A 24281-nucleotide genomic window follows, 5' to 3' on the forward strand; every position below is an offset into this window, starting at 1 on the left:
CAGTGCTTGTCAGCATGCTCTGTGCAGGGATTTGCTCTCAGCAGATATCAAAAACTATAAGTCTTCAGGTCACCGAGCTAGAGTGTGAGCGATCTTTTATTTTGGTTTTCTTTATTGAAATGCGGAGTCTCCCGAGAAGAGATTCAGACTGAACAGCTTTGTTTCGGACTTTGGAAGACCGCTGGTGCCCAAGGGGTTCTCTGGCAGCACAATGACGAATCTAGGTCCCTCTTTCACTGCTACGTCAATGAAGTGGACCGCTTGGACAAGGCCAAAGCTGGTATCCCAACCATAGCCCTTGACAGTGATGTTCGGCTCCAGGAAGCCATCAGATGCAGCAGGTGGCCAGAGGAGGAGCCGAACGGGCTCATGAAATGTGACACCCCCAGCTTCATCAACACGGACCAGAACTCTTCCTTTGGGGAAGATGATCTCCTGATTTTGGAACCACCGATTGTTCTAGAAAATAAGCCAGTTGCCCAGACCTCACACAAAGACTTGAATTGGAAATGTGCTTTGTCAAGTGTTTCTCTGAAGATGTGAAGTCTGTCTTTGTATGGCAGGAAGTCCCCTTTCACAAAATTGTATGTGTTTGTGTCTGAGAGAGAGAAATGGAGACAGACAGAAAGACGGAGACAGAAGAGAGCCCCCTCAGAAGAGAGCTAGTTAAGGTGAGTTTTTGTGCCTTAGTTTTTGTGCCATTTGGGGTTTTGGGGGGAACAAAGTATTTACACTGTCTCATTCTCCTCGTTGGAAACCTTGGCCCCGTCCTCAGTGTCAGCGGCCTTGAACGGGGGTTGCCATGGTGCGTTTCATCTGGCGCTGCCTCTTCCACGTTCTGCCTTTAGCACGTTGCTTTGCCTCCCAGGGCTGCCACCCTTTAAACTGTAAGGTGAGGAGTCTGGAGTAGATGATCCATCCCAGCTCTGCTGTTTTGCAAATTTCTGATTTCGTATTCGGATGAGGCTGGGATACACCCAGAGCAGTATAAACCAGGCCCTACCTCCTGTCTCTTGCTGGGGCATCCCTCAGGTCTGTGCCTTCTACTCAAGCCTTTACTGAGCCCAGCTTTTGTCAGGAGCCCAAGTGCCTACCGGGATGGCAGGAGACCTGTCTCTCGTGGTCACGGTGGCAGACATTTCTATTGGTTGTGCTGAAACAGCTCTTCTGAGATCCTCCGGCCACCCTTGCTCCAACCTGAGGACAGACCTACCGTTCCTTTCCTAGGAGGAGGATCAATCCATGGTGCATTTTATGACAATCCTGTCCCCAGGAATGCACGGAAGGTTATCAGCTGAGTGAGGGGCAGTGCCTCTGTGTCTCTGTGTCCCTGTATCTCTGTCTGCTCACAGTGCCCTGCCACCGGCTACTGAACAAGAAAAGTGCTATTCACCATGCTGTGTGTTTTGCAGATGTGTAGGTGATGGTCTTGTGGCTCATGTGTGGGCTTTGTGCTGGGATGGTGAAGGGCTTATAAATACCTCATCAACATGTATTCGAGATGGCCTGGTGCCACACAGACTTGATTCATGAAGGCATCAAGCCTGCACACTGGTTTGGAAACAACTTGGTTTTGATCAGTCACACTGCATGCATGACTCACTGCTGATCTCTGGGTGGTTTTTTCATTTTAGATTTATTCACCCAGTGTCTTGCTTAAGCTGAAAAATACATTTATTTCACTAGAATATTCTCAGATTCTTTGTTTTCACACATCCAGTTGTTTAATTCCTTTAAAAATCATTTTGTGTTTATAATGCCTCCTAATATCTATCATCTCTAGGTTCCCAGTGGCCTGAGCCATGCACCAGATTTGATGTAGGAACTGTTCCACCAAAAGAAATCCCTTTGCCATAATATCTTTTGAGGAAAATATTATTCTTTAAGGCTCTAACAGTAAATCGTAGAACAAAGCATGGAACATTTATTGTAGTTAATACATGTTCATGCAAAAAGAAATGATATTTTCATTAAACAATGTTGATTTTAATAACTTTTACTAATGTGAATATTATTATTCATAATTTAAGTAACCAAATAAAACCACAGTTATTTATTATGAAGATTGAAAACTATTTACACTGTCTCTCAATTAGAGGTAGCTTTATTAGAAGACTGAAGGGTATTTAAAAGATGGAAAATTACCCATGATGACACCATCATTTTTATTAACTAAATATCAAGAACTGTGCAGGGTTAAGATTTAACCCTCTGCAAGCTGTCAAGTTAGCATGAGGTAGTTTGTGGATGCTGCCAGAAGACAGGAGACTCCCCCAGGTTCAGAGACAAAGAACTTCCTGCCAGCACAGCAGGCAGCTTGGGGTTCATGTTCATGTTGGTTCCTGAGTTTCTTTCCTTTTGCTGTTGTAACAAAGGACCACAGACTCAGTGGCTTAAAGCAATACACATTCATTCATCTCACTGTTCTATTGTGCAGAAGTGCAAAGTCATTGTCAGTGGGCTAAAACCAACGTGTGGCCAAGGCTACGTTCCACACCGAGGCTCTAGGGAGGGATTCGTCTTCCTACCTTTCCCAGCTTGCAGAGGTGTTCACACTCCTTGGCCCAGGGCCCTGTGTCACTGTGACCTCTGCTGCCACTTTACGTCTCTGTCTCTGACTATATAGATATAAAGGAAGAGTCTTCTACATCTGGTATGGACCCTTTTTCCTAAATGGACATTGTATCTCTATTTATGTGCAGATTAAAACCCCTTCCCTCCAGGGTGTGGTGGCATCAGCTCACAAGATTACCACTCTGGGCTTTAAGTGTCCTCTTTGTATTGTCACCTGGGAACTTCTCTTTCCATAGTTAGCTCTGTGTTACATTTGTTGCTGTATTTTACCCGGCATTACTGAAAGTTTTACTTAAAAGGGATCCGAGTTAGCTCTGTTTACCTGTTTCCAGAGCTGAAAGCTTCAGTTCTAGAGTATCTGTTTGATTTCTCTTAAAAATACATTCCAGTATATTTCTCTGGTGAAAGTCTTTACCCTGTTGTCTATTCTCCCATAATTTCCTTATTTTCTTGAATATATTAAAAGTATTTTATAGCCTTTATTGGTAACTCTGATGCCTACATCACCTGGGGGTTTGCATCCATTGTCTAATGTTTCTTATTCTCATATTATCCGTTATATAGTCTTGACATGTTGCATGTCTTGAAATTCTTTATTACATGGCAGACATTGCAAATGAAAAATCCATATGTTATTTTCCGTGAGAGGTTTTCTACCTTCCTGTTAGGCAAACAGGGTGAGGGACTGATCATGTCGCTCCAATCAGGCGCTGAGGTGGATCAGGACTGAAGTGCCTTTTTCTTAAAACAGCTTTGAGGTATACTTGGCAAAGTAATTTTCACACGTATAAAGTGTACAGCTAATACGTTTTGACATAAGTATATCCCCAAGAAACCATGACCACATTGAAGAGAGTGAACATACCCATCACCCACAAAGCTTCTCTCCTGCCATTTGTTGTCCCTCCCTCCCTCCCCATCTCTTACCCTGGAAACCATTGATCTGCTTTCCATCACAACATATTGGTCTGCATTTTCAAGATCCTTGTATGAATGGATTAATGCAGTATCTACTCTATGTTGTCTGACTTCTTTCATTCAGCGTAATTATTTTGAGAGTCGTCTGTGTTGCTGTATTAATAGCTTATTTTTCTTATAGCAGAGTATTGTTTAGTGCTGAGTTTTTACTGAATAGTTTGTTGTGAGCAGTGTTTGGATAGACCGTCATTTGTTTCTCCATTTACTTCTTGATGGATGCATGGGTTATTTACAACTTGAGCTATTATAAATAAAATTGCAGTGAATATTTGGTTACAAGTCTTTATATGGACATATGCTTTTCTTTTCTAAAGCACCAGATGAGGAATATCTGGGTTATATGGTAGATAGGTATTTACCTTTTTTAAAGAAACTGTTAAAGACTTTTCCAAAATTGTTGTACTATTGTAAATTCCTTGTGGTGTGTATCAGCTCTGGTTGCTCTACTTCCTTACCAGCACTTTGTAAGGTCGGTCTTTCTAATCGTATTCATTCTTGTATGTATGTGTACTAGTATCTCACTGTGGTTTTTAAAAGCATTTCTCTAATGACTAATGGCATCTTTAATCAGCATCTTTTCATATGCTTATTATCCATCTGGATATCTTTACTGTAGTGTGTTTTCTGGCCTCATTCATTCATTCAGGTGTTTGCATTATTATTGAGTTTTGAGACCTCTTTATTCTGGATCAGATACAAAGAGAGAAATTTATCAGATATATGATCTGCAAATAGCTTCTGTCTATGGCTTGTCTTTTCATTTGCTTAGCAGTGTTTTGAACAGCTTTGAAGAGTCTTCATTTTGATAAAGTTCACTCTATCAGTTTCTTTTTAAAATAGATTATACTTTTGGTGTCATAGCAAAGAAATATTTGCCAAACCCAAGGTCATAAAGCTTAAGCCTATGCTTTTTCTCCTAGGTGTTTTATAGTTTTAGATTTCCTATTAAGATCTATGATACATTGTGAGTTAATTTTTGTATATTTTGTGAGGTGTGGATCAAAGTTAATTTTTTTTTTTTTTTGCATATCACTATCTAATTCTTCCAGCACTACTTGTTGAAAAGGTCCTTTCTCCACTGCATCCTTTTTGAGAATCAATTGTCTATATAAGTGTTGGTTTAGTTCTGAACATTCTATTCTGCTCCATTATTCTATTTTCCTGGTTTACACCGACACCATACTTTCTGATTACTGTAGTTTAAAAAAAAAAATAAAAGGCTGAAAATCAGATAGTGCAAGTCTTCCAACTTTGTTTTTCTTGTTCAAAATTGTTTTGGATATTTGGGATCCTTTGAATTTTTATATGAATTTTAGAATCAGTTTTAAAATTCCTTACATCCTGTTCTGCCAAAATTCCACCCATGTCTTTGGCCATCTCCAAAGCCACATTTTCTGAAGAAGTCTCTCTACATCCCAAGTGAAAGGAATTTCTGTTTCATCTGTGCTCCAATCACATTTGATAATATTTGATTACATTTATTCATATTTGGCTGGATGTACTTGTGTGATCTTTCCTGCCATATAGTAAATCTCTCAAGATTTGGAATCTTGACTTGGTTCCCTCTGTCTGCTGAGAAAACTAGTTCTATGCTTTGCAGGAGTGAGCCCTGCAGTAAGAGGTATCTGCAGCACACATCTAGCTCATTGCTTGCATATCGTCAAGGAATCCTGCAGATTTAGAATTGTTTATTGATTGTTGTCTCCAAGACGGCTCAGCCTTTTTTATTTCTATTGCTACTGCTGCAGTTTCAAAGGAAAATGGGCTAATTATTTTCCAAATATCAAAACATACTGTAATTGAGCTGTGACGCAAATTATGTGCTGCTGTTTCTTAACAACCTGCTTAGTGTTCACAGGTACCTTCACTCATGGAACTTTTGGGAGAATGTCATATCCTCAGAGATAGCAATGCTGTCTTTGGCGACCTGAGCGGTAGTATCTGAACTCACTCCTGCTGTTTTTCCATTGCCCCCTCTAGCCTTCCTCCAGCCCTCCATGGTGGGCCTGCAGTTCTGCCCTCGAAAAATCCTGTTGCTTCTCAGGAAGAATTCCCTATGAAACATATTCATGTCCTTCTTGTGGGGACATTCAGTCCAGAGACCTGACAGCAGGGGAAAATGTTTAGACTGCTTTTGGTAGAACGTAAATTCTTCCATACTTGTTAGAAGCAAATCCAATGAGGAAACTGTGTTGGCATCTAACAAATCAGGATAAATGTCTGATGAGGAAGATCAGCTTCCCCATCCCACTCAGGCGTCATGTTGATGTGACGCTCACCTTGGCTAACATTTTCTCCTGTAAGCAACGTGAAGTTCAAGACGTTATGAATGGCTTTTTGTTTTTCTTCCTTAGTCTTTCCACATTCACTGTGTCTGGTGAGATTATATGAATCCTGCTTGTTTTCAGCCCAGCACTAAGCTTTTTAAAAGGATCACGTGTTTAAAAGGCTAGTGGACAATTTGTTAGAAGATTGAAATCCTTAGACTTTGGTCCTAGAGTTGAATCTTGGTTACTGGTGAATGAGAATTCCCGTTAAAATTTTAACTTCAGTGATATAAAGTTTTAAAAATAGTTAAATATTAGTCAATTTCATTAAACACTATAGCAGTTATTTACTTTTAAGCCTGTCTCTGGGGCAATTTTGCAATGATTCCCTCCCTTTATTAATTCCCTCTTTATCAGAATCCTTGAGAGGTCCGTGTCATCATTGTCAGTATCATCATCATCATCACCATCATCATGGAACTGATTCCTCTGGGAGATTCTAGGAAAATAAAGAGCTGGACGGGGTTATGTGCAGGTCAGTGTGTGCATATACAGTAAGAACAGTTGTCAGACATTAGATTCAAGATACCCATTCCATTTAGAGAAGAATGTGGTCATGAAATCCTGATGTGCTGAATGAAGGAAGCGATGGGAACAGGGTAGTCAATGGAAAGGAGGAGGAAGTGAGCGAAGCGGGGAGCATAGGTCCTTGGTTAGGTGATCAGCACATTGGTGAGAATGAGGGGAGTGTGATGGCAGAATCATGTCCCTCCCCGGCCACAGGGTAGCCACCTGTGACATGTTACTGTACATGGCAAAATGCATGACAGATATTTTAGGACAAAAATCTTAGAGGATTTCTGTCTTCTAAATTGTCTATCAGTTAGCATTTTAAACCCATGATACATTATTAAAGATTAGTGCAGGGGGACAAATAAAAAGGATTCATATAATCTCACCAGACATACTGAATGTAGAAAGGCTAAGGAAGAAAAACAAAAAGTCATTCATATGTGCCTTGAACCATAAAATGCTCATGAGAGGAAATGTCACACAAGGTGAGTGTCGCAGCCACATCCATAATGCCTGAATGGGATGGGACAAGGGGATCCTGAGATGAGACAATAGGGCGAGTAGCCTGGATTGTCCAGGTGGGCCCAATGTAATCACAGGGGTCCTTGAAATGGAGGACATTTCCCAGCTGAGTTTAAAATCAGAGGGAGGTGTAGCCATAGAGCAATGTTCAGAAAGGCTGCTGACCATGAAAATGGAGGAAGTCGTGGGGCACAAGCTACGGAAGGAGGGTGACCTCTGGAAACTGGAAAAAAACAACAACAACAAGGAAACATTCTCTTCTAGACCCTCTAGAAGGAAGGAACCCTGCTGCTACCTTGAATTTAGCCCAATGAGAACTGTGTTGGATCTCTGACCTCCACAGCCATAAGCTGATAAATCTGTGCTGGTTTAAGCTCTTAAGCTTATGGAAATTTCTTACATTGGTAAGAGGAAAATAACATAGTGAGCCGTAGTGTAACTGATTAAAGGTATAGGATGGGGTGTGGAGAGGATTCTGACATTTACAACTAAAAAACAACCAGGTGAATTGGGAAGGTGTTTTAAGGAAGACCTACCTGGCAGGGCTGTTAAGCAGACTGGAGCGAGGGGAGCATTGGAGTTAGAGGAATCAATTAAATCTCTACCAGAAAAATAAGGAATAAAATGTAACAGGGCTTCAGTGATAGTGGATGTAGGAATGGAAATGGGCAGAGAGACATAAATATTACTTTGAAATTAGCTACAGGTTTGATGACTGCATGTTGGGGAGACTTAGCCGATGTGTGGACTGAATGTTTGCATCCCCTCAAAATCCATATGTCGAAACCCCATCTCCCAGGGTGATGGTATTGGGAGGTGGGGCCTTTGGGAGGTGATTAGTAGGATAAAATGAGGTCATGAGAGTAGAGCCCTCATGAATGGGATTAGTGTTCTTATACAAGTCCCCAGAGTGCTTGCTTCTCTCTGCTCTCTGGGATATGAAGATATTGGGAAGACAGCCATCTTCGAGCTGGCAATCCTCTCAAGGATACATTGACCTTGAAAGTCTCAGCCTCCAAACCATAAGGAATATGCTGGTTGTTTAAGCCACCCGACCCACGGTAATTTGTTACAGCATCCCAGACTGACGAAGACAGTGGAGAATGCCTCTGAGTTTGGCACTGATTGCCTGGAGAATGCTGAAACCCAGGGAAGTGGGCAGCACAGACGTTTACTCATTTAATCCTGCCAACACAGTAGGAGATAGAGTCTACATATTCCTCGCTACTTAAAAGGTAAGGAAAAAGAGGCACAAATAATAACAACGACAACAAAAACAACAATAATTTGTCCAAGATTCACAGAGAACCCCCTGGAGGCAGAGTGAGAATTTATACTCAGGCAGGCTGGCCCCAGAGCCCCTGCTCATAACTAATAAGTCAGATCACCTTGCTTATGTGGATCAGTTTTTTTCAACTCTGATATGAGGGTACTGTGTCCAGTAACTTATAATATCAAAATACTTCACTGTAACGGAATCATTAGTCACAGGCCTTACAAACCACAGAAACCTACACATACAAAAATAACTCGTTAGGTCAAGCTAACCAATAACGTTTTTAAATATTATACCTGCTGGGCCTTTGCAATAAAATGTCTTTTTATAATTCTGTCTGGCTACAGAATAACTTCATAATCCTGCATGTTGCTGGTGGCTCCCATGTTGGACAGCACGGGCCTAGAGATTTTAAATTACTTGCCCAGACTCGCCCAGGAAGCTCGTGGTGGGATCCGAGCTATAGTCTGGGACTTTTCCTTCCTATCCAACAAGTCCCTCATGGAAGTTTAGAAGCTTCTCCTTTGGTGCCCAGCTGTCTATCCGTACTTATAACATCTTGTCAGGTGTTCCAGCCTGCTCCTGAACATCAGCCAGAACCCACTTCTGCTCTATTTTGTCCAGGTAATACCTTCTAGCAACTTCCATTGCCTTCTTGGCATCAGTTCTTACCTGGAAGGGTAGTGGCTAGAGGTGGAATTGTGTCCACATGACAGGTTTTTCATAAACATAGCAGGAGTGGTCAAGAGAAAAAAACGTCAGGAAGATGAGCAGAGGCAGGTCATTTAATATACCAAATGGGTACTTTCAATGTCTGTGTTTCCGAGTCCAGGCTTGTTCTGCTCGTGCATTACAGGCCAATAAATCGGGAGACCAGGTTTTGGGGCAAGAAATAGCGACTTTAATTTGGAAAGCCAGCGGAGAAATGGTAGAATAATGTCCTGGGGAACCATCACCCCAAGTCAGATTTCAGGCTCTTCTTATATTAAAAATGGGAAGTGGGAATGCTTGGTTGTTGCAAACTTGGTGTATGAATTCTTTGTTGTTAGAATCCTTTGTTCTTGCAGCTCTTCACCTGGGTCACATCCGTGTAAACCTCCAACAAACAAATGTTGTTTTCTATTCTGTAACTTGTTATCTTTATGTGAATAGAAAAGTGTTAATATCCTTCAAAGTCAGAGCCTTGAGAATAGGGTCTCCTGTATATTTCAGGCTCTAGGCAACATTGTTTTACAAAAGGTGCAGAACCAACAAGACTAAGCCTAGGAAACAGGGCACAGGGTTAAAGTCAAAGGAACAGATCTAATATGGAGTCAGATTTTTTCTTTCCTATTTCAGTAGTGCCATGGAGAAGGCACTTTGGGCAGCTATTTGTAGGGTCCTGGAGGCTTTCTCTCTCAGCCTCTGTGTGCCTCTGTTGAAAACCCTTCATAGCTATCTGGCCTGCTGGAAAACCACTCCGCCTGTTTTGCCCTGAAGATGTGTTCTGTTTATAACTGATCTCTACTTCTTGGAAAACAACTCAATAAAAACTCAGTTGGTTTTCCACCAGCCATGGGCAGGGGTGAGGAATAGCACTTTATTATTTTATGAAAAAAAAAATAAAAGAAGTCTTAAAACAGCACTGGGCACATAGGAGAGAGTCAATAAATGCTTCCTGGCTGAAATCAAAAGTGATGGCTCAGTGATTCCATGGCTGCTGTATTTGCTGAGCTTGCTACTCTTTTGCTCCATTACACATTTTTTTTAACTGAAAAAGAAATACATGCATGTGGTTAAAAAATTTCAAACAGAGCACAAAAATACACAAGTGAAAGAAGTTTTCCCTCATCCTCTCTTCTTTCAGCCCTCCCTGGAGATGCCACAGTTTACAATCTGTGTGTTTTCCAGATATGCTATGCACATTCCGACCTATGTATGTAAATTCCTTTAAAGAATTACTTATTTTTAACTTAAAGGGATTTAAATCCTCAAGTTTCTTCTGCCCTGGTAATAGAAAAGAACAAATCTGACTCCATATTAGATCTGTTCCTTCGACTTAACCCTGTGCTCTGTCTCCTAGGCTTCATCTTGCTTGTAAAACAATGTTGCCTAGAGCCTGAAATATACAGAAGAGCCTATTCTGAAGGCTCTGACCTTTAAGGATATTTAACACTTTTCCATTCATAAAATGATAACAAGTAACATAATAGAAAATAACGTTTGTTTTGTTGGAGGTTTACAGGGATCTGACCCAGGCACATAGCTGCAAGAACAAAGGATTCTAACAACAAAGAATTACTACATCAAGAAGATTGCAAAAACCAAGCTCGTAGGAAAGGAGCCTGAATTCTGACTTGGGGAGATGGTTTTCCAGGACATTAGTTTGCCATCTAGGTCTACAGAAAGTTGCTATTCCATGCCCCAACACCTGGTCTCCCAACTTACTGGCCTGTCCTGCACTAAGGAGAATGAATTTGGACTCAGTAACACTCCTATCTTCCTAGCAAGCTGGGCACTGTAATTGAGGGCAGCTATCCCACACCCAGGGACATACTGTGTGCCCTTGATGGTTCCCCGAGGGTGGGGTGTGGTTTACCCAGGAAGGATGGGGACTATGCACCAACACTCAGGCAGTATGCTCCTTTTGGGATCTGACCTTGTACCTCCCGGTCCCCGCCAGCACAACACCTGGGACAGTGGAGGTAAGGCAGAGATCTTGCCTGCCTGTGTCCCAGCGTGTAAAAGGGGAATATGTACACTTCCGAAGGTAGTTCTGAGCGACAACACCTGCGGGTGCTTGGTTCCCAGAGCAAAAGGAAACCCAGCTCCGCTTGGGGGCAACGGGTGTGATCCCCGTAGGGGTCCTGCAGAGGCCTTGGGTGGAGGGCTGGTCCAGGGAGGTAAAATATGAGCTGCGGGCCTTGAAGGGTTAGAGAAGTGTGCAGAGGCAGGACTGCTGCCTCCTTCAGGATGCCCCCAGAGTTAAAACTATTTCTCTCCATCTCTGCTACTCTCCTCCACCCTCCAGATCCCTGCCTACTATCTGCTCCTCCTGTCCATGTCTCTCCCTCCACTTTTCCCCTTCTCCCCTCCTCCTCCCATCTTCTCCGTCCCTCGCTTCCCCACCTTCTCTTCCAGAACCCAGAGAGGATCGCTGGCCCTCCTGTGCATGCGCAGTTGGTGCCAGCTGGAACGAGGGTTGGAAGCTTCAGCTCCGAGCCGGGGATCGGCCCCAAAGGCTTCTCAGCTCTTTCGCCCGGTAGGACTTTGGCTCCTGCCCCAGCGCCCCGGCCACAGCTGTCCAGGGCCAGGTGTGCACCTGCCGCCTCTCGCCCCAGCCGGGCTCCCCTCAGTCCGCGGCTGGCGTCCCCTTCCCCTCTCCCGCCCCGCGAGTCCTCTCCTCCCGGGCTGCCTCTCCTTGGCCGCCGGCCCGTCACCGCCCCTAGGCGGGCTGTGTCCCGGGCGGGCAGGTTCTGCGGACCCGGACGGGGGAGGGCGGCTGGGGCTGGGGTTGGCCTCCGAGTGGGGCTACAGCCCGCGTCCCCCCCCCCCGTTTCCCTGCCACGCGATCCCGGGGCTGCCCTCCTCTCCCTTTCCCGCTCCCTGGGGACCAGCTCAGTGGTGTGGGCGCTGCTCCCCGGGCTGAGAGCCTCCGGCTGTGAACCCCAGCTTCTCCTGGTGGAGTCGGGAAAAGGGAGCGTCAGTGCTGAGCGAGCTTCCGTCTCCTCTCTCAGCGTTTCTGTCCCAGGTAAGTACCTTGAACACTTTCACATGTTTTGATGGCGGTGCTTGATGATGTCACTGTTTTTATAGTGAGAGGGATTACAGTGTTGAAAGCAAGGCTTGGTTCAGTTAAAAATGAGCTGAAGGCATGAGGCTGTGACATCCTCCATCCTTCCCTCTCCCAGGGTGAAACGTGTGACCGTCGATCTTAAAAAGATAGTTACAGTCCCTAACTACCCCAGCCCAGCTAGGGTGTGTTAACAGGAACAGCACCACCAGAGGCGTTGGAGACTCAGGGACATTGCAGTCCTAAAGAGCTCCTGGCAAAATTTGGTTTGTTTTGGTTTTTTTGTTCTTCTTAAATTGTGGGGCAGACTAGTTGTATAGAGGGAAAAATAATTGTCAAGAAATATTTTTTCATTTAACATCTTTTTTGTGATATTGTTCACACACCATGAAGTCCACCCACTTAAATGCTACAATTCAGCAGCTTTAGCATATTCACAGTGGTGCAACCATTAATATTCCAGAACGTTTTCATCACTTCAGAAAGACCAGTGGAAATGAATGACCTATCCACCCCTTCCCAGTGCTGGTTCTAAAGAAGTTTCTTGGTTGTTCCTGACCATAAATTATCTTGTTACCCATAAAAAGTCTGGTAGGAAATCTAAACAGAATTGTATTGAATCTGTCTATCAAAGCAAGAAGAATTAATGTCTTTATGGCATAAATTTCTTCTACCCATGAATATATCTCGGACCGTATATTTTCATATTTCCAGAGCCTGGCCCATGGGAAGTCCTCTTTAATTGTTGGGTTTGTGAATGATGAGATTCTATACATCGTTAGTTGCAACTGAAGCCTTTCACAGAAGAGAAAAGTAAACTCACTGAAGCCAAGTGACTCTCTGATGGTCAGAAAGAGTGACAGCCAGTGCTGGAGTGATCCAGTGGACTTGGTGTTTGTAACCAGAATTCTCCAGCACCTACTGCTAAGGGGATCAGAGTATTCTTTTATTTTTTCTAAATGGCGTTGCTTTTATTTTTACTTATTTTTTAAAATTATTTTTTATTGAAGTGTAGTCAATTTAGAATGTTAGTTTCAGATGTACAGCAGAGATTCTGTTATAAACATATGCATATGTATCTACATATGTTTTAGATTGTTTTTAGTAGAACTCATTACAAGAAATTGAATATAGTTCCCTGTGCTATATAGCAGGTCCTTGTCATTTATTTTATATTTATTAACGTGTATCTTTTAATCCCCCTTTTCCTGCCTGCTAACCACAGTTTGCTTTCTATGTCCATGAGTCTATTTCTAGCAGCACCGCTTTTGCTAGTAATATATGCTGGTTGGCTGCTTTCAGTTTCAGTAATTCCACCTTATCTGTGGGCATTTTCCTTCTGGTGGGCCTGTGTGTGGTTTGCACACGTGATATAAGAGTTGTGTATTTGGGAGAACTCCAGGCCTCTTGTAGTGCCTGGTACAGAGTGCCCACTGAGCTGATGCTTGAACTGGGAAAAAAAAACATAGTAAATGTTGGAATTTCCACTATGGTTGAGACTTCCAGGTTTCTATAACCTGTTTAGCCCACCTTAATGTTGGCTGCACCCATACTGGGTAATTTGGTGGAACTTCATGGTATGGTGGTGCAGAGACGGGGACTTGTATGCTTCTTCTCTTTCCGTTTTCTAAGACTCATTCTCCTGGGCCTTCCAGATCCTCCCCCAGAAGTGCCCAAGGCTGGCTTGGTGCTGCGCTGAGGCAATAATTGTTAATAAGGCCCTTTCCTCATCTCCTCTGAGCCTCCGTTTCCTTCTCTGCACAATGAAGACTTAGACTACAAAAGTGCTTTTCAGTTTCTTTTAAGCCATGTTTCCTTTGAGAAACAGAAAATACAAATCACTCCTCCCATTCAACATATAGATTTTGACACATCCTCCAAGGAGTGACATAGCTCTTTGTGGAAAATTGAAGTGATTGTGATTCAAGGTGGCACAGAAAAGACTCTTCAGACATTTATTGCAGGGAGAGGGCAGGAAAGGGGCAGTATACCCCACTTTCTAGTGTGAGCACTGGAACAGGGGCTTGGGTTTAAGTACAGTGTCCGACGTGGCCTCTCTCTAATTTTTTTTTTTTTTTTTGCCTCTCTCTAATCTTGCACAATGTGATAAACCTCTCTCCCTCAGTTTCTTAATGCGTCAAGTTGGGGTGATAATAAATTAAGTCTTTTTTGAAACATTATACACATAAGACATTTGTTTCTCGGTAGAAACAAAACCTGCGAGAGAATCAGGGATTTCTTTAAAAAAAAAAAATCTTGTCCACAGCACTCTGTCTGTGTCTATTTTGAAGTTCCTTGAGGGTGAGTGTTGGGTCTAAAGTCCATCGTGGGACAGGTGGCCCATGGATCTGTGTGCCGCAGATTGCCCCCTCCTCCCCAATCCTCTTCCTCTCAGTCCATGATGAAGTTCCCTAGTAGATTTACACAGAGATCTTGTGGAAATGGCTTTTCATTTTATTGTTTCATGAAGAAGGGCTGCCATCATGATCTCTGTAGTCAGGTTTTGGTGACCTGAAGGCTACGCAATTACGTTTTTGTATTTAATAAAATGAAAAAAAATTACAAGTACAAAATTAGACCTACGGTGGTGGCAGGGGCTCTTGAAAGTGGGGACCATTATCTTTGTTAGTTTCAGGTGCAGGGGCCTCTGGCCATGAGGACACATCATCGTGCTCTGAAGTTGGAGGGACCAGTGGGCTCAGTGGGAATGTTTACTGGGTGTATCTCATGGGCTGGGCATTGACCTATTTGTACTGTGTGTTCCTTATTTGAGACAGTGAGCTCATTTAACCTCAATAGCCTCTTTAATAAATTAGACTTTTTATTTTGAGATATAATGTAGATTCCCATGTAGTGGTAAGAGAGAATATGGAGAGGGCCTATGGACTTTTTGCCAAAATTTCTTTAAAGGTTCCATCTTGCAAAGTTGGGATACAATTCAGTAATGACTCACTAACCCTTTGAGGTTTGTGTTATTGCCCTCATTTCTATTCATGATTAAACTGGGGTTAAGAGGAGCACACAGGCCTGCCCAGGTCACCCATGGTTAGTGTAGAGTCGGGTGAAACGTGGGCTTGGGATTTCCAGGCAGTACCATAATGATGCTCTGTGGCAGGGAGCAGCATTCACTTTGCTTGTTTATTCATTCATTCAACAAGCATTTATTGAGTAAACTCTGTGAGTCAGATGCTATCATAGGTTTATCTGATTCTTCAGCAGTATGGAGAATCCGGTAATGTTTCCTTCTTTTTTTTTTAATCTGAGAAAATTAGCTCTGAGAGGTTATAAACCCCCCAAAGGAAATATAGCTCATAAATGAGGGATAGTAAATTTGTACAGTTCCTTCTTCTTATGCAGGTGGTACCCTAGGCATTTTACATTTGTAAACTTCCATAATCCAGATATATTCTTGTAAGGCAAGGATTTTTTTTAAATTGAAGTATACTCATGTTTACAATGTTGTGTCAATTGCAAGGTGTTTTTTTTTTCTTGAATTTGGAATTCAAAAATATTTTTTGAGGGGGGTAAATAGGTTTATTTATTTGTTTCATTTTTTTTAAAATGAGGTACTGAGGATTCAACCCAGGACCTCATACATGCTAAGCATGTGCTCTACCCCTGAACTGTACCCTCCTCCCCAAAGCAAGTTTTCTTATCAAGTGTTCTGCAGCTTAGGAGTTCAAATAAATTGGAGTTGAAATCCAGGTCTTTTGATCCTACTGTGTTTCTTTGCCTTATATCCTGCTGAGGGGTGTGGAAGCAGTTCCTTTATTCATTCCTTTATTCAGCAGTTTTGAGCACTGACTTTGCATCAGGGCCTGGCTAGGTGCTTGGAAACAGAAAACAAGAAATGACCCTTTTCTGCAGAGGGGGGAAGCCTAGACCAAAATCTGCGTAATGTGATCCGAGCTGCGGTAGCCATGTGCAGACGCTGAGGACAAACTGTATCCGCGGCTTTGCTTGGGCTTCCCGTGCCATCTGACTGGTACACACCAGGTCACCGCAACCCAGTGAGGCCCGCAGCCCGCAGCACAGTATGTACCTCGGTCTACTCTTCCCTCTCGTCAGGGCCTACAACATGAACATCCCTGACTACGTGCAGTGTGCTGAGGACCACCAGACTCTCCCCGTGGTGGTCCAACCCGTGGGGATCATCTCAGAGCAGAATATGTTGTGCATCTATAAGCGAATCTCCTTGGTGAGGCAGATCAGCCCGTGCAGCTCGCAGTGGGCACTCTGTATCTACTACAGTCACCACTATGCGCCCGAGAATGGATGGAGCGACTTCCAGACCCACCGCAAGGTCGTGGGCCTTGTCACCATTACCGACTGCCTCTTGGCCAAGACCTTCTAGAAGCTCCACGTGCAGAGGAACTGTATGGCACCACGCTCTATGACTCTCGGCTCTTTGTCTTTGTGCTGCATGGGGAGGTGGCCGAGCAGCCGTGCACCGACGTGGCCTTCAATTTACGAGGACTGCAGGGTGGTGGAGAAGAGGATCGAGGACTTCACTGAGTCTCTCTTCATCATGCTCAAGTCCAAGTGGCTGGACGGTGCATCCGACAAGTCTGGGGACAAGATCCTCCTGCTCTACAACCTGTTTGAGAAGGAGGACTTTGTGGGACAGGACACAGAGAGCAGGAAAGTCTACCTGGATGCCCGGCCACCCTGGCTATGTGAAGGGTTGCTTCCCTACATCCAGAAAGGGATCAGCAAGGAGGAGGGCTGTCTTGTAGCCAAGGCGTGAGGGAGGAGCAACCCGCCGGTTTTCAGACGTTTAAAAGTGAATCCGCCTTTGTTTCAGAGAGATTCTTTTAGGGTTATTATGGACACTTACTCCCGCTTTTCAGCCAATTACCCTGGTGTGACCCCTGGAGTTGCTGTCCAATAGAGTAGCCAAAGCCACTGATGCTAGGAGAGCTGGGGAGGAGGCTGATCTGAGCTGAGATGTGCTGTAGGTCAAATGCACATCAGACGCTGAGACTTGTCTTGTAAAAAGAATGTAAACTGTCTTGTTACTTTCTTTATTGATTACATGTCAAAATGATAGTATTTTACATACAGTAGAATAAGTAAGATATGTTCTTAAAATCAGTTTCTAGGGGTTTTTTGGGGGGGTTTACCTCTTTAAATGTGGCAACTGGGGAACTTTCTTTACATGGCTCACATTTCATTCCTGTTGGACAGCCTGTCCTGGGACAGTCTCATCCCTGTGCTTATAGATGTCATGCTGAATCCTGAGATGCAGAATGAGGCGCTGGTTGAGCTGGGGGTGGAGCCAGTGTCTCCTGCTTCCCAGGTCCAGCACCTGCACGGCTCAGGCCCTCTCTCCCTGCCTGACAACCACCATGCCAATTTAGGACAACAGAAACACTGCCAGGGGCTTCCAAATGAGCTCCTTACGCAGGGAAAGGCGTGTCACGGAGTATGGGGCACAGCAGGGAAAGATTCGTCCTCACTTTGTCCCTGTGATTAGGTCAACGGACCCACTTTGCCTTGGAAGTGCAGACGAGCTCTTCTGGGCTGCCTACCCCCCCACCTTCTTCTCTGTTTCCCTGTGTATCTATCGAGATGTCCCTCGGGCAGAAGAGTGTGAGATGCCTTTGCCGAGAGGTGGTCCCCCTTTGCTGGGGATATTGTGCGAATCTGTGTCCCCCCGGCCTACGGCCTCGGGCCTTGACTCTGGAGAGGGCTCATGGCGGTCCCACAGGTGACGGTCGGAGGACCTGGCACGTGCTGCCGGGCCCGATGTGGAGGAGGTGTTCTGCGATTCTCTGTGAGTCTAAAATCAGATTCAACTTTCTGGTTGTTGGTAAGTTGGAGGAGAAGATGCCAGAGAATTGATAAAAAGATAGTCCAGACCAGTCCTGTGAGTGACAGGCACAGGGGACCCGAGTCCCACCTGCTTGTGGTGCCTGGCGGGCTCTGGATGAATTTTCACTTCCTCCCCGGACATACCTCTATGGCTTAAGGAAGGGGTGAGGCATGTCGTGGCCATGACCTGTACTTGCCCTCGCAGGGCCCTGTTATCTACACGGCTTTCTCCCCTTCTGCTTCTTGTAGATGAGCTGACAGATGTAGTGGTCTGGGCAAAGCTGAGGGCACAGATGCCAGCACCGTGCCACTCCCAGGCTGGCTCCATTCCCGTCACCTGTCACCTCCTGCTCAGTCCCCAGGCGTCAGTCAATGAAGCTGAATCGGTGCAACGTAAGCAGGGACCACCTTCTCCCCCTGGACAGAATGGTGGGTGAGCAGTGGAAGCCTGGAGCCCTGCCCCAGCCCCCTGGCCAGTGCCTCCTCTTTTGTCACAGGAGGCACTGGTGACATGTTTGCTCAGCAACTGCTTGGCTCTGAGTCTGCAGGCCCACCAGAGAATGCCAGCTTGTTTTTGCCTTTTGAAGTGTGTCCTTGGGATTTGGCGGAGTAGCTTGTTGTGGGCTTAGCCCATAGTGGTTGACACTGTCACCATTGTTTACCCAGAACCTCGTGTACCAGGCATGGCTCTCGGCATCAAAATACAGCAGCGCATTAAACCTCCCTCCTGGTGGGTCTGTCTGTTGTGGTACCGTAAGGGCTCAGCCAGCATCTGAACGTCAGTGAGATAACACGGCCAGTGAGCTCGGGTCAAGTACGCTCTCCTCCAGTCACTTTTACTCCATTGTTGCTTTTACTATTCCACAGTCATTACTTTTTTAACAATGCTTTGGTGCAGGAACAGAGCCTAATTCTCTCCTGTTACTCTTGGTGGGAGTGAGTAAAAATGTCCAGCTTGAAATGCGACCACATTTTGTAGCTCAAAAGCTGTTTACACGCATCTAGGTGAAGTTTAGGTCTGGGGCGCTGACCACGTTGGGGTCCCCCGGCAGCGCCGCTCGCCTCAGGCCCCTGCATTCCCTGGAACAATAGGTGAGGGTGGGTCTCACCGTCCCCTCGTCCCTGTCCTCACCAAACTCACGTAAATTCTTGTAATTGCTCTCAGTTATTTTTGTTCTCATGTGTTTCTAATTTTTGCTGTTCCTCTTTTCCTTTTTCTATTTCCCTTTCTATCTTGTACCGCCCTGTGAGCATGTTGTTGCGTCTGAAAAGTTGACTGTGCACACCCTGCATTGGAAATAGCCAGATTGTCCTCCGTGCTGTCCCCATCGCTTTAAAATGCAAAAACCTTAAGAGTTGCCTTGATCCATATATTATCCTAGTCATCTTTTTATTTTCTAGTTTTTTGGAATTTTTGCTTTGTTAGCACATCACCCACTGGTGTTTGATACCTGTTAAAATCCTTGCTTTGAGGAACCAGTTTGGTCCTCCTTATGTTTGGTGACAAATGCGCCCTTATTAAATATGTTTGATTGTTTTGAAGAAGTGAGATGCGAATTGATTTAGGCGGCTGCTGAGGGATTTTTTTCATGGAGTATTTAAACTTGGAAAGTCAAAATCTGCAGCATCTTCCTTGATTCTGGCTTTCACACAAACGTGCTTGGCACGCGGTTCCGGGCTGTCGCTGTGTGACGTGCGTGACGGAGCTTCCTGGCCGGTGGTCACTGGTGAGAAAGTGGCAGTCTCGGGGGTGAGCAGCTGCAGGGGATTCTGTTGGAGGAAGCAGTCACCGTTTTTTTGCTTTTTGTTTTTAGTTTTTGCATTCACCTTCCCCGTGCCATTTACTTTACTTTGCCTTCATAGAGAGGCAGGAGCGGGTCTAAACTCCATGCCACTCTTATTTTCCCTTTACGAGGCTGGTTTTTCTGAGTATCAGAACAACATGGCCTTCTCCTAAGTAGCTGGCTCACTTGGACCTGGTGGACACAGGGACCGCTAAAGGGGACCGTAGCTTCCTCTCTGCTCCAGCCAGTGGGCATTCAGAGCCGGGTCTGTGGTTTGCTCCAGCAGCCATGCAGGCCTCCCTGCACCAGCCTTTACTATTAACCCATGTTGGCAGTAAATAGCTGACTCCGTGTCTTTTGCAGCTGACGTCCACCGGCCGTGTCGTTAGTTTGCGGTAGTGAGTCTCCAACACCCCAGTCAGCCGTGAAGTGACCTTGCATTCTCACCCACACCCTGGTTCATCTCACCCGGGGAAAGGGTTTGGCCACCACCGTCATGCTGGCCATGAGACCTTGTTTCTCCTTTCATGCCCTGGTCCAATTGTGGACACTTCATCCTTCACTGACTTGGTCTCGCTTGAGACAGGCCAGACTTTCTGAAAGAGTCCATCACATTCTGGGGGGGAACAGAACAGAAGTAAGGGTCGCAAGTAGGAGTCTAGGCTATCTGGGTTGGCAAATGCAGGCTGGGATCTGTGAAGGCTGGGCTGTGCCCTGGACACAGGCCTTTCCCGTGGCACCCGATAGCCCAGGGGTCGGAGTGAGAACAGCCTTGCCTGGGTTCCCCCATCCTCATCTGCTCACTGGCAGGTGTGTCTGCTAACTAGGAACTCCCCCAAACCTCGGGCCCTTCAAAGTTCAGACCACAGGAGAACCTTGAGTCCCTTCTCCTGGGCCTCCTTTGTGAGAATCCAGTGCCTTCTGAGGTGACCAGCGGCAGGAGATGCCTCCCCCTCCAGGGAGCTCTCTTCGGAGGACTGTGACGCACTGCACCTTGCTGTCAGCTTGTGGGGTTCCATCCGTGGTCCTTGCAGAACCAGACTTGAGACTGGCTTAGCGATAGAAATGACAGGACTGATTCCAGGGCAGGGCCGGGGGGAGGAACAGGGGAAATTGAATGTGACCTGAAACACCTAGGTGGGTTCTGGGTCTGTTACTAAAATCGGGAGCCTGGGAGGTACCTGCCAGGAATCGAACTCTAGAGTAAATGGTGGACATGAGGCATTTTTAAGATTCCATTTGTCATCCAAGTTAGGACCTCAAAGAGGTACTCGGGTCTATGGCCCTGGGGCTCAGATGAAGGAGCCGGACCACAGATACACGTTGGGAGTCGTCATTCTTAGCTGGTGTTCACAGCCGTGCAGGTGTATGAGCTCATCTCGAGAGGTGCAGACTGAGGCTGAGGCTGGGCAGGGCTGTGCCTGGGTTGGAGGAAAGCCCAGACCATGCAGCTTTGGTGTGTCAGTCAGTGGCGTTTGGGATTTTCAGAGCAATGGCATTTATCCTTAAGGGTCTTGGGGGTGGGCAGGGCCACCCAGGAAGAAATCTGAAGGGAGGGTTGTGGCCACGCGTGCGCGTCTTGGGATGATGCAGAGGCTGCATGGTCCGGGAGGGGAACCTCCTCGGAAGCTGGAGTCGGAGTGGGGAGTGGGGAGAAGGTAGTCACACTCACCTGTGAGGGAGGGACAGAGGCCTAGGGAGTCTCCACCCTAGCGGACTCTTTCCCACGAACAAAAGGCCAGCAGAGAGAAGATTTGAGGTGAGAAGGGACGGGCGCTGGGAGAGGAGCCAAAGTGGAGAATGGTGGTTGGACAGTTCTGGAATAGTCTCCCTGCAAAATAGAGTTAAAAAAACCCAGACTCTTAAGAACATTGATAGTGACGTTGGAGGAGATAGTTCTTTTTCTGGCTTCCTAAACGTAAGGCATGTATCCGGGAATACACAGAAGAATCGGGCAGTCTGGTCCGGGGGCTTGACCCTTACCAGGGGAAACAATGCAAGTTTAAAGGGGAAGAAGGGCAGCGGAGGGAAACTAGCCAGGCCTCGTGTCAGGTACCAGTCGGCCGCACTACTTGCGTGTTGCATTCACATCCATGCCTCCCGGGTGGGCGGTGGTAGCCCCCTTTTGCAGATTGGGAAGCCTTCTCAGAGGGGTTAAGGAATTGGTCCGTTTAGCGGCTAGTCAATGCTGTAGCAGGATTCAAGCAGGGCCTTGTCAGACTTCAAGGGCATGTTCTATCTACTAATTCCGGTACCTCCCTGTTGTACCTGGATTGGTGAATTGGGTCAGTTTTGGAGCCTTTCACAAAAAGTACGATTTAAGTGCCTCAGGACTGTTTCACAAAGCTCAGTGTTCTTTAATGGTTCAGAAGCACCGCAGTGATTTTCCCCCCACAGAGGTTAGGTCTTACTCTTTGATGATGATGTGGTTGCAAATGACAGGTGCAAATCCAGACTTAGCATCTTCTGAAGGGAAACTCTCCAGTTCTCCCTTGATAGGCTTTCTTCCACGGGATGTAACCTGCTGCAGCATAGATCTGAGCTTTCCGTATGGAGTGAGGGTTTGATATCCAAAGTTAGCAAAGAAGGGTCAGATGGAGAAAATCGACGTTAACAATTTATTTTGGGGTTTCATTAGACAAGATGCACTATCGCTTAATGGCCCATATAACGTATGTAATTGAGTACAGAACATTGCATTCCTTACTTTCTAATGAGAGCTGTCTTGCAACGTAAGGTTGTCTGCTTTGGAACTTCAGCTCAGCCAGTAGGGCACCTGTCAGTGTGTTGGTGTGATTGTATTTACACAGTGCATGTAATCTGGGCTTCCTCAGCCCCAAACACTCCAGTGCAGAATCATAGGCTGTAGCCATCACTTAGTTATACAAATACTTCTACAACTATATGATACAAAAAAAAAGAGAGAGAGAGAGAGAGAGAGAGAGGGAGAGATTGCCTTTATCAAAGTTCCTTTGATTTTAACTGCAAACTGTTGTTGAGCAGCTCTGGTTTCCTTTGGATATGAATATGTACATTTCTTTGCATGTAACTTGGATTTTAGACTAGAACACCAACCTCTTGCTTTCCAAGAGCCACAAAAATCATAGCCAAATGACATACGTATTAAATATTTTATTCTTTTCTTCTGAGACAGAATCCGTGAATCTGGGACTTGGGCTGTGATTTTGCTTTTTGCTCTTCCCACCCCTCTTGTCGTCTCACTCCTTTTTCCCACGTGGCCTCCAAGAGGTCATGGTCTCCGAGGAGCAAGTGGACAAACAACAGTTGGTCGCCAAGCAGTCCTGCGGTAGAGGAGCCCAGCCAAGAGCTAAAGGACATCATCAGAGAGGGCTTTCTTGAAGAAATGGGCTCTACATTCAGTTATGAGGACAGAGTAAGAGTCAGCCAGGAGCAGGAATCAAGAGGGTGACTCAGGTGGCAGGAGCAGCCCGGGTAGAGGCCTGGAGGCTTGTGGGGTGGGGACTCGGGGAGAGTGCACTGTGTGTTCCAGGGTGGAGGGTGCCCCTGCTTAGGAGGACCCTGGAGTGGGCCTAGGGATGGAGGGCTTTGAAGGAGCTTGGTTTTTTACTAGAACTGACACAGAAGAGGCAGTGAAGGGTGTCAGCAGAAAGTGACCCTCAGGAGAGGTACTCCTGGTTTTGCTTCTGATGTTCTACAGAAAGAAGGGGTCGGGGTGGGCGAGAGCAGCTCTGCCCGTCCCTTTGAGACCCACCCCTTCATTCATTTTTTCATAACACATGCAATTCTGAGTGTCCAGGGGAGAGAGGGTGGACTCACTGTAGTAAGCAAAATGTATTGCCTCTTGAGAACTTAGCAGTGTCAGAAGTTGTCTTAGCGTAGAATGTTCTAGGAACATAGCAGGGGCACCTAACACAAAGTGCAGAGTTTCGAAGGAAGGAAGGCTTCCTTGACAAACAGTCAAAATGAGCCTGGAGGCAATTGGGAAGTAGCAGCAGGTCAGGGGGCACCTGAGGTCATTGGGGACCTGGGTACTGAGGTGAGGCTGGGCGAGCAGGGTCGGGGGTGTGGCTAGAACTCTACCAGGGAGCCTCTGAAGGGTTTGAAGTGGGGTGATGTAATCAAATATGTGCTTTGGGAAGGCTGTCCTGGCTCTGTGTGTTTGTGTGTGTTTGTGTGTGAAGCAGGGAAGAGGGGGAGAGTGCCACCAACTGGGAGGGTCATTAGAAGACCATTGACAGGCTGGGGGGCCACCAGTGGGAGAGGGGCGTCGGGGCTGCTTGGGGACGGCAGGGGCAGTGTGGATGCCGGATTTCCTCATGGGGAGGGTTTATTAACGGGGAACCCCTAGCGGTACCTTGTGGCTGGAAGTAAACGGATGCAGCCAGGTGGACTTTTCTCTTCTTCCCTGCCTTGTGTGATGATCTTAGCTCAGCCAACATTTGGAACAGAAGAGCTAAGTTTCAGGGTAGCCCAGGACTTTGTTGAGCTCGTTCGAGTGAGATCTGATAGGCTTTAGGCTTGTGTTGATATCTGCATGTTCACATAGCTAGAAACGTCCCGTCTTTTGGATTTCCATAGGGATATTTATTCTTGATAAAGATTGCTTTCTTGGTGAGAGGAAATTTAATACAGCTGCTGTCCTTCTCAAAAAAAAAAACTTATCTTGTAAGAAATTTAATATTCAAAAGAATAGCAAAATTTAAAAATGATAAAGTAAGGCTTTGGTGTAGTTTCTTTGG

At 45.7% G+C, this 24281-nt stretch overlaps 1 protein-coding gene across 22 annotated transcripts in view; it reads left to right on the forward strand.

Annotated features, from left to right (window-relative positions):
• LOC141574279 (uncharacterized) overlaps nt 1-24281 on the forward strand; it is a 150045-nt gene that overhangs the window by 13442 nt on the left and 112322 nt on the right. For 16 of the 22 annotated variants that reach the window (XM_074349048.1, XM_074349021.1, XM_074349022.1 and 13 more), the window contains 3 exons: nt 128-671; nt 7990-8149; nt 11201-11920. The gene's annotated coding sequence lies outside the window, so the exon portion shown is untranslated. The other 6 variants (XM_074349038.1, XM_074349037.1, XM_074349036.1 and 3 more) reach the window with 6 other exon arrangements.

This window comes from Camelus bactrianus, chromosome 20 (genome assembly GCF_048773025.1).
Source record: "Camelus bactrianus isolate YW-2024 breed Bactrian camel chromosome 20, ASM4877302v1, whole genome shotgun sequence".
NCBI classification, from domain to species: Eukaryota; Metazoa; Chordata; class Mammalia; order Artiodactyla; family Camelidae; genus Camelus; species Camelus bactrianus.